Source organism: Odontomachus brunneus, unplaced genomic scaffold, assembly GCF_010583005.1.
Source record: "Odontomachus brunneus isolate Ranch 3 - 2012 unplaced genomic scaffold, Obru_v1 Obru_scaffold_033, whole genome shotgun sequence".
Classification (NCBI taxonomy): Eukaryota; Metazoa; Arthropoda; class Insecta; order Hymenoptera; family Formicidae; genus Odontomachus; species Odontomachus brunneus.
Window position 1 is genome coordinate 1,430,839 of NW_022639483.1, and position 10,311 is coordinate 1,441,149.

Here is a 10,311-nt window from a genome sequence, read left to right on the forward strand (position 1 = left end):
ACGACGACGACGACGAGCGCCGACGAACCGGATGCGTCGCGTTGGGACAAAAGACGGAAGACGGGATCTGCATGGAGACGACCGCGCGCGGACTCCTCCGCGCTGTTTCACTTAGCGCGGGACGAGATCCGTGAGCAAGGAAATTCGACGGCAGAGCGGAAGACAAAGGCAGCTGATAGGGTTGCGAGAGCGTAGGGAAGACCAAAGTTCCTGTCGTTGCGAAACACGAGGAAAGAGAAGAGAGGAATCAGCAATTCGAGTCGGACGGGAAGGAAGGAAGACCAGAGCGGAACGTCGACGAAGAATATCAAGAAGCGAGACCAAACCCGAGTAGCGAGCACGCGGTGTGATCGCCGTTATTACCTACCTCGCTGTAATAGCGCAGTCTGGAAAATCCATTCCGCACGGGATCACTATCGAGACAGACACCGGCATTGTCCTGGACCGAGCGTCGTCATCGACGCGACAACGTCGCGAATTCAGCCGGAGTTCCCGTAGGGGCTGACTACCCGCGAGGATACACCCCGAATGAAGTAGCCGGGACGCGAACGAGTCTCTTTACTCCGGCCGCGCGGATTACACCCCCACACCTGGGATATGCTGCCTTCGAGTTCCTTCATTCTTTCCCGGCTCTGTGTTCCCGCCGCTGCTCGATCTCCCTTCGACCCTCACATTTAATTTGACATATAACGAGATAACATCGAGGGCCGAGGGGGGAGAGCACAAAAGACAGCTATAAGTTCTCCGTCATGATTACGCGCACTCTTCAACAGTCCTCAAACGGTACTTAGTAAGTCTTATTCTCTCGCCGCCGCGACTCCGCGAGAAGGAGAGACAGGGGTGAAACTGGGCCACGTTTTTCGCGTTACCGCGGGGAGTGTCTCTCCCGGAGTATCGTCGAGGGAAAGAAGATCGGACGGGAGGACTCTCGTCGGGATTTTCCTCCACCTTAGCGCGCTGATTACCGCGAGATATCAGCGTTGTCGAGCACGAATAACGCCGAACGGAAATCTCTCGCGGGGGCCGCGTGCAGCCAGCCGTGGGAAGAGGCCAAGTTCGGCCCGCGAACGCCGGAAACGACGGGCCATCGGCCACATGGAGCCTGTGATTGTTCCATGTGATATGTATACATAGGTACGCGTAGAAACGCTGTGCACGCGCTGTGACCATTTGATGATCGTGCCGAGCTCGATCGAGAACCGAAGTTCGATAGCGCATCGGGTCTACGCCGAATTACTTTTCGAGATCATCCCCGAGAGCGGGAGAGGAGGAAAGGAAAGAACTCAATGAGTCGCGGTGCTCCAATCGGCGGGAACGGAAGAGGACGGAACGAGGAGAGACGAGTCGTTAGAATCCCTAGATTGTGTTTTATTCGAGAAGGTGGCCGCGCCGGCGAGAGAAAAGGAGAGGGAGAGCTCGTGTCGCGCCGTGCGAACGTGTATCATAAAGCGAGAGGAAGACACCGCACTAAGCAACGTAGGACTGCAGCTATATAAATATATACATACATATACAGATAAATATATATATATAAATAAAAAAAAGTATATATATATATATACATAAATTATATATTCTAAACGGTCGAATTATTTTCTAAATAAAAACACCAATGTACAGAGGCACGACGGAGACGGTATAGTTCAGCTAGTGTCACGCGTCCTCGACTATCGTAATTTTAAGGGTACACACACACTTTGGATCGTCGTCGAGTATCCGGGTATCCGCGTACCGGAAGAGAGCGCAAGGAGATGACAGAAGGGAAGAGGAGGATGAAAAAGAGAGCGGAAGGTACGCGGGTAGCCCGCGTGCGATACGATCGCCGAGAGATCGCGGGGTGAAGAAATTATCAAAATATCGGTTAGGATATAAGGACGCGACCGTTTTTCTTTCCTTTTTTCTACTCGGTGTGTAAAATTATTGTTAGGGGGTTATAATCTTGAGAAGGTTTTTCCGCGGTTGTAGGGAACCGCGCGGGTTTCCGAACGCGAATGTCGTCGTCCATTTTTCTCGAGCGAAGATGGGTGTCCTTCCGGACGAGTGAATGCCGGAGAATTCTCGCGAGTGACAACGGTAAACATCAACGGGTGTATTTAATAGGCGGGTGACTTGCAAATTTTTTCATATTCCAGTCACGTTATTCGAGAAATTTCGTCTTGTTTTAGATATGGACGCGATATGAGAGTTCGGCTCGTATTAGCTTTTACCTCCGTACCCCGCTATCAACTTAACGTTCAATTCCTCCCGCAGTTTTCCCGATATCAAATTTTATTTCGAGGAGCAGCTCTCACGTAGAACGTCGACAGCCGCGAAACACCTTCGTGTGCACGATGGAATCGAAAGAGAGAGAAAGGAAGAGATATAGATAGATAGATACATAGAGAGAGAGAGAGAGAAAAAGAGAAAGAAAGAAAGCGCGGTCGATCCATCTTTTACCAACGTGTCGACATTTGAACCTGCGACTGCCGAACTGTCTTGCGGCATGACACACCAAATTTCAGTCGCGATTCGCGCTGTGTTAGGGAGAATTCACATCCTGGCAGAAAAGCAGAAAGACAGATCGGAACTCGCACGCTGGTGGTCAGACGGTAGTCGACAGTTTCTGCTTTTCCACCAGCGCGCGAGTTCTGATCGCCTTCTGCCTCTCTGCCAAGGTGCGAATTGTCCTTTATGGACAGCGTTTCAATCGCCGTTGGAACGCGGGTGCGGGTGCACATGCATACACACGCGCGCCATGTGAGTGACTCTTTCGCAGGGTGGTCACTTTTACTCTCGATGTCACGCGCGAGGCAATTCCCGCGCGTCGAAAATGCCGCGCTGCCTGATAAATCGCGGTCGCATTAAAATGCACGGGGCGCGGCCGAGTTTAAGTTAGTTCCTCGACCGACGTAATGGCCACGACGGTGGAGACGAGACGGCGAGAGGAGCGAGAAGAGAAAAGGGCGAAGAAGCGAGAGAGAAGGCGAGAGAGAGAGAGAGAGAGAGAGAGAGAGAGAGAGAGAAAGAGAGAGAGAGAGCCACGGCGAAGATGTACTTTACGGAACGAGATTATTTTTCCGCCCGAGTGTACCCAGTGGAATTCCACGGTCACCCGGCCCCTGAGAAAGGTGACTGCACCTTGAATCGACTCTGACGGCGCGGCGGCGGCGCGGTGCAGCGCTCACCTCGCTCACCCGCTGTTGGGCGTGGAGAGAGAGTAGCGGAATTTCAGCTTCGGTAGAATCTGCAACGGCGCGAGATTAGGCGACGACGCGGGGCGGAAATCGGGCGGAAATTGAGTACGCTTAGTATTTGCACGGATGTGTTGATTTGCACTCTGGCAGTGCTCTCTCTATCTCTCTCTCTTCTCTCTGCCTCTCTCTCTCTCTCTCTCTCTCTCTCTCTCTCTCTCTCTCTGTCAGAAATATCGCGATTACTTCCGGCAGATTCTTGCCCTCTTTCGTTCTTGGCCGACTTTCCGTTGGCGTCGCTTTATCGGCGTCGGTTACGCCGAGTCACGAAGACGCTTAATTTCGAAAGGCAAAGAATCATGGCGAACTTAATTTCCAAAGTGTCGCCTCTCTTCGCGCGCGCACTCTTGGAAAGCCGAAGGAGTAAATTCCGCCAGATAACGCTCCGTCTCGCGATGCAGCGATAGCGAGCACACCGCTAGGAGCGCATGATTTATCGGGCGGAATTACGGATGCATCGAATGGCGAGGAAACGGACACGCCGGGAGTGAAAGTTACTATCGATAATGGAGCGCACCGCCGCCGCCGTCGCCGTCGCCGAGGTGCTGCCGAGAGAAGATATATATCGCGGGGCTCTCTTATTTTTAGATATATAACGCGCAGAGAATTTTCCCTTCTTCTCTCTCGCGAGCGCGCTCGCGTGCGCCCAAGGACACCCATCTTCGCTCGTAAAACCCTTTCCACCCCGTTGACGCCATTTGGCATCGGAGACTTTATTATTTGATACGCGACGCGACGTGTCTGTCGAGCGGAGCGAGATTTACAGCATTTCGAATACGTTCGTCTCCGAGGTAGGATTAAATGTGTATATCGTTACTTATCACAATTTACTTAATAGACCGAGTCGCGAGCAAAGAGAGATGCGATATATATATATATATATATATATATATATATATATATATATATATATATCCTTGTACCGAGAGAATAAAATAGAAAAGAAAAACGACTTGGCTACGCCGAGGATTGAGATCCGCGGGCGACTTCAGGTGATCCTTGATAGGAGAAAGGAGAGAATATGTGTTTGTGATCGTGATTTCTCTTGCAACTTAAGTTTCCGACACATCAGTACAATCTACGCGCCTGAACGTCGTTCGCGCGACCACGAGAGAAAAATTAACAATTGTAGACGGGACTCGTTGATTAAAATCAACAGAGCGTACGCGCGACGCGAGATGTTTCGATTCGTTCTCTGATTTTTTTAATCGAAGAATCACACACACACACACGTTGCGCGTACGCTCGGAAATAAACTGGATCGCGTTTACTTTTCTCTCTCTTCCGCGCCGAGAGCGGAGAATTATTATCTCGAGGAAGAGCACAAACGAGAATTGAAAATGCGGGTAGTTCAGGGATATTTTGCGGAGACACGTGGGAGACCTCGGCATTTTTATGACTCAGCGGCTTCGTGCTACATATGCAGACACCTGAAACGACAACTGTGTGTATCGAAAGCCAATACATCCGGCGATCAGTTTGCGAACAAAATTCATATTATATGAGCTTCGTTTCTAGTGATTTTATCTCAGTGAAAGGCACGTGAATAAATTATCCGCGCGATAGAATTGGAACATATCATAATATCCTCAGTGGCTATAAGAAACGAGTTTGATAAGAAAATGTTGCAAAAAAAAACTTACATTAAGACATAAAAAAATGTCGCTGTGAAAAGCGAAAGATAGATGTTCATCTCTGCGTATGTATCTTATATTACAAACTTAACTAGAGTCATTTTTGCAATTTCTGAATCTCTACGAACGCATGTCGAGATCTCCCTCGATTTAATGACAAGGCAGCAATTAATTAAACTTTTCTTTTTATGAATGCCTATGTTCTCTGATTTTCACTGTCCTATATAACTAATCCTCATAACATGCTATATGTACGTTACTTGATACAAGTTTTATTCTGATTTTAAGAAAGGAAAATCTTTTCTCTTTTTGTTCTTTGGGACACTGAGAAAGAATAAAAATTGCAAGATATTAATTCTTGCAAGTACAATTGCTCGAAAAAGAGAGTCTAAACTACACTAAGAAAAAATATTTTAATATTTATTTATAGGATATGAAGTTTACTCAAGGAAATAAACTTTATTTCACAGAAACAAGTCTTATATCACACAAATAAATTTTCAAGTATTTTTTCTTGGCGTGAAATATCGAGAGTTAAGAAAAAAAATCAAAATGCCGATTTTGATTAATGAAACGTTAAAATATCAATAGTTTAACCCGAAACTATTATTTTTGTATACGGAGAAAATATTGTAGTAAAAGTCACGTTAAAATTATATTTCCTTTTATAGTTTTTTATAAAGCTAAACTACACTGATTAATTTATATGTATAATATAAATTACTATAAAAATGGTAAAGACGATCTACCGATATCATACGATATAAAAAATACTCAAGTAATTACAACAATTTTGTAGTAAAAAGTCAGACGTGTATATTTAATTTTGGTTATAATTTTGTGTGATCTCATCACAAAAAGTTGGGGAGAGGGGTTGTAATTTTTACTACATTATTTTCTCCGTGTATGTCGAAATATCCCTAAATTACCCAACACTCATATAAGTGCAATTTTCCCAGTTCGCCTTAAATCTCATCTTCAAATAACCCGATCAAAGCTCTCGTGCGAGAAACTGTCCGATAACCGATCGTTACATGTCGATGGCGTTTTCTCAAGTCGTTGGTTTTCCAAACATTCCACGCTGCGACGCGCTCTAAGAAGGCGAGCGACTCACATTGCTCAGACGTATTATGTCGATAATAACCCGGATATTCACAAGAAATATCCATTGATACGAGCGATTCTTAAGGATAGTAAGTTTGGCGCAAAATATCAAAGCACGATCAATCTGTCTTGTTTTTTTTTTTTTTTGCGGTGAGCGAGGTGTGAGCGCGAACGTCACCCGAGGATATCCCAGGAGAGAGATTCACGACATTATTTCCGCTCAACTCTTGACTGCCACGAAGAAGAGCCAAGATTTTTTACCGTTCTTCGCATTGTCGCTAGACGTAACGTCGCGACACGATTCATAATTTTATACCGTGTTCTTATCAAGCAAGCAGTTTCGAATATTTTTACAGGCGTGTCTCGATGCCGAGAGAATGTAACGACGACGACTTTTTCACATTTGCGGGTGTTCGAGTTGTGAACGCCGCGCTCGTACCCAATTTAGCCAAGTGGACAAGAAAAATAAACGACACGATATATATATCGCGCCGTGTAAATGGCATTTAAATTTTCTGAGGAATACGATTTACGTTGACGCGCGGGAGTATCATTGCACTAAAATGCATGGGAAATGCCGCGCGTATGTGCTGAACTGTGCGCATTCGAGGGTCGATGCAGCGCGTGTTCCGTGACGCGAGCACTCGCAAATCGATGCGCTGCGTCGCGTCGCGAGAGAGCCGAGCATTTCGGGCGCACTAACGTCGAGATACCGGCGCAGAGGCATACTTAATTTTCCAAGTTCGAAAATCTAACCGAAATATCCGGGAAAACTTGGCGAATTTTCGCTCGACGGCTTTATCCTCGTCGAACTTTACCTCTGAAATCGAGAACGAGCGCGATTCGAGAAGCTTCCTCGCGGCGGCGGAACGCGCGCGAGAAGCTGAGCTTCTCCTCTCACGATCTCGAGCAAAGGTGCGCGATAAGAGAGGAGAGAAACAGACGAATCGAACAGTTAAACTCTATTTTGTCGTAAACGCAAAACCAAATAATTGCACTGCTCGTGACGATTTCGCCACGCGCGCGCGAGATCCTCGTTCTCATTTATGATGACGCGTCATTTTGCGAATTAAGACACGACGATGCTCAAGTATACGTAAGCAGGAAACGACGTTCCGCATCGTCGTTTTAACGAGCACTTCTCGTTTCCCATTATCTTAACACGTTGGTTACCAGAGTTTACTTTGCGAATCCTGCCCACGGCCATTTCATAATTTTTTTCTTTTTTCCTTTTTTTACGTAAATGTGTAAAACAGACTTAGTTTGATAATGTGGATATGCATGGAGAGAATTTTATAGTAAGAATTACTATGGGATTCTGTATAGCTGAGAAATGAACAGATATTTTGCAGTGATTTATTATCCCCTTATTTTTTTACATGTGTTATTTATATTTTAAACATTGTAAAAAGGGATACAGTTATAAATTAATATTTACTACGATATCTCCTCTGTGTATTTATATTTTAGAAATTGAGAGCTACTAAAAAACTCGTCATATTCTTAGCGAAATTTCACTACGTTCCTTAACAAGATAAGCTTTCTTGACAGTTTACTCCTGCACTACTGGAAACAGGGTGAAATTGAAAAGAATTTAAAATTACCAGTTCTCGGACGCGTATTTAATTCTGGACATTTCATTTTTTTGGTCCTTAAATACGGATATTTAACTTCCAACATAAAATATACGTATGCAGAATGCAAATGAATACTCATTACAAACTTTCAGGGAACGTGCGGGAAAGTTGTATCTAATCAATTTTTTACTAGAAACCTATGCTCGGAAACGTCGCATTTCCGTGCTACGAGAGAAAATTTCGTTCGTATGCCGCGCGTTAAACAATTCTTTGCACATTTTTGGTCCCACTGGGTTGTCTGCCTGCAGGGGCAGCCGTGCTGTGCACCGAGATGTTGTTTTGGTGTTTAGGTTTTCAAGCTGCAAGAACTGCTCCAAGTGCCGACCACCAACTTCGTTGGAAGCATTACACCTGCGAATCATGTTCTGGTACACCGGTCAAAAAATACCCGGGGTTGTGTTGCATGTTTTGCGCTGCAGCTGCAATCCTTGCAGTTCTTCTTCAGTTTTGTTACGGGGTCTCATACACTAAACTCTTCAAGTGTCCCGCAAGAAGAAGTTCCTGTCGAGATTCAAGATATATAGCACGAAAATGCGAGGTTTCCAGACATGAGTTCCTAACAAAAAATTGATCAACTATGAGTCCGCTACGTGCCCTGAAAGTTTGTAATGGGTATCCATTTACACCCTGTATATTCAATATATCTATATATGTATTTTATGCTGGAAGTTGAACAATTTGCATCGAGAAAGATCAAAACGATAAGAATGTCCAGGATTAAATACATGCCCGGATATTGATATCTTTACCTCACGTGAAAAAAAACTACGATATTCTCAGTGTGCAGAAAAAAAAATTGTTGCTGTCACGCATACGTGACGCCGGTCACTCGTGGGAGATCATTGCATCACACGCATATGGTTGGTAGCGAACGTGTTAAAAAAAATGTTAACGGAAGAAAAAGAAAGATGTAAAGAAGGTAATTTAAATATCACAAGCACGCGCGCGCGCGCGCGCTATATCGCGACACGAACATTTCGCGACACGAACATCACGCAGAGCTGTCACACAACGTGACGAGAAGAATTTAGAGAAAAAGTTGTCGAAAGTATTATATATTGTCAGACCATTTTCTCGCGTTGGAGTGACGAGGTAACGATACATCAGCGACGTCGTTAGTCACTTTTTACGCGAGTCATCGGACTCGATGCGTTTTGTATTTCATTGCTGCGCCGAACCCGTCATTGAAAGCGTGTTATCGCCGTGGACGATGTACGTACAGCGCCTAAGTTTCGAACCAATTGTATCTCTATCGTACTACGTGCAATCGGTCCGATTGCTTCTCCCGTGATTCGCGATCCCGTTTGAACTCGACGATTCCGAGGCGAGCCATTGGGATAAATCTTAAGTAGCGTAAACTTGTAATTAAAATACATTGTAAATGTAAATCGGGGATGAGGAGGAGGTATCACGTATAAGTAGTTGAGAAGGCGGGAAAAAGAGAGAGTAAGAGAGTGTAAGAGTTATTCAAAGAGCCGTCGCGATAGAAGCGAGGCGGCGAAAAAAAATAATGTATATTTTACGATATGACCGTCGTACTAAAAATCACCATTGTAACATTACCGTATCGCTAGTCAGTCGACGCGTTTCGAGAAAGGCCAGGGAAACGGAGAGGAAGAGCGAATCAAGCGAAACGCAGTGAGCGAGAAAGAGAGAGAGAAAGGGAGCTGATAGGATCGAGTAAATTAATCGAGATATTAAATTATTGTACAAAATTGAGCGCCGGTAGTTCGTAAGGCCTATTGTATCGTTTTTCCGTTTCGTATCGATTGCGTGCGACACGCACTTGTGGCCGCGGCGCAATGAAGTACACGAATGAGATGTGAAAGGACACGCGATAAAAGTGGCGATTCAGCTTGCGATTGGTTGTTAGAGGGACAGAGAAGGGGAGAGAAAGAGAGAGAGAGAGAGACAGGTGTTCGTTTATGTTTCCTGGAAAACGATATCAGAACGGAAAAAAGGAGAAAAAAAAGAGTCCGATAATGCAAGAAAAATACAAGTAAACCATTGTAGAGTTGGCGTCGACGTCACAGCGTCGCAATGCGATGCAGAACGTTTTACCTTCCGAAATCGTATTTTCGCTTCTTGCAAATATCATCTTACGATGTATTATACTCTCTCGAAGTGTATCAGTACAAATGTTTCTGATTGAATCCGTAACAGGAGTATATGTTCCGCCGATAATCGATGAGTATTCACTGATTTTCAACGGAAACGCTCCTACTTTACTGCTCCGTTTTCTGTCTCACTGTAAAATCTGTAGTACACAAATTCGTCGTATCAAATCCAACTCTCTGCGCTTGCGGCAATGGAATTAACTTCCATGCGCCTTGCGTGCGATAACACTGTCTGTGTTTGCAAATTATGTCAGTAATGGGAACACTCGCTATTATTAAGTGATCCTTTCAGCAAGATTCTACTGATTGCATTGCTATGCACGGAGAAAAAGATGGTTAAATTAACGTGACAATCAACGAACCAAACACTTTCTGGCCGAAGTAACAGACTTTCTGATTCTTAAAATCCGATCTTCTGGTACTAACAACCAGAAATTCTATTTCCTTCAACCAAGACGAGTTTGATTCTTTTATTGTCATATTAATTTCGACCAAACATTCTCTCTGTGTAGAAAAAATATTGTAGTAAAAATTACGTTGAAATTATATATATATATATATATATATATTTTTTTTTTTTTTTTTTTTT

The 10,311-nt window shown here is 44.6% G+C and overlaps 1 protein-coding gene across 1 annotated transcript in view; it reads left to right on the top strand.

Moving 5' to 3' along the window:
* LOC116843475 overlaps nt 1-6,329 on the top strand; it is a 354,588-nt gene extending 348,259 nt beyond the window's left edge. Inside the window, exon 7 of the mRNA XM_032813922.1 lies at nt 1-6,329. The gene's annotated coding sequence lies outside the window, so the exon portion shown is untranslated.
* Nucleotides 6,330-10,311: the final 3,982 nt, after the last annotated feature.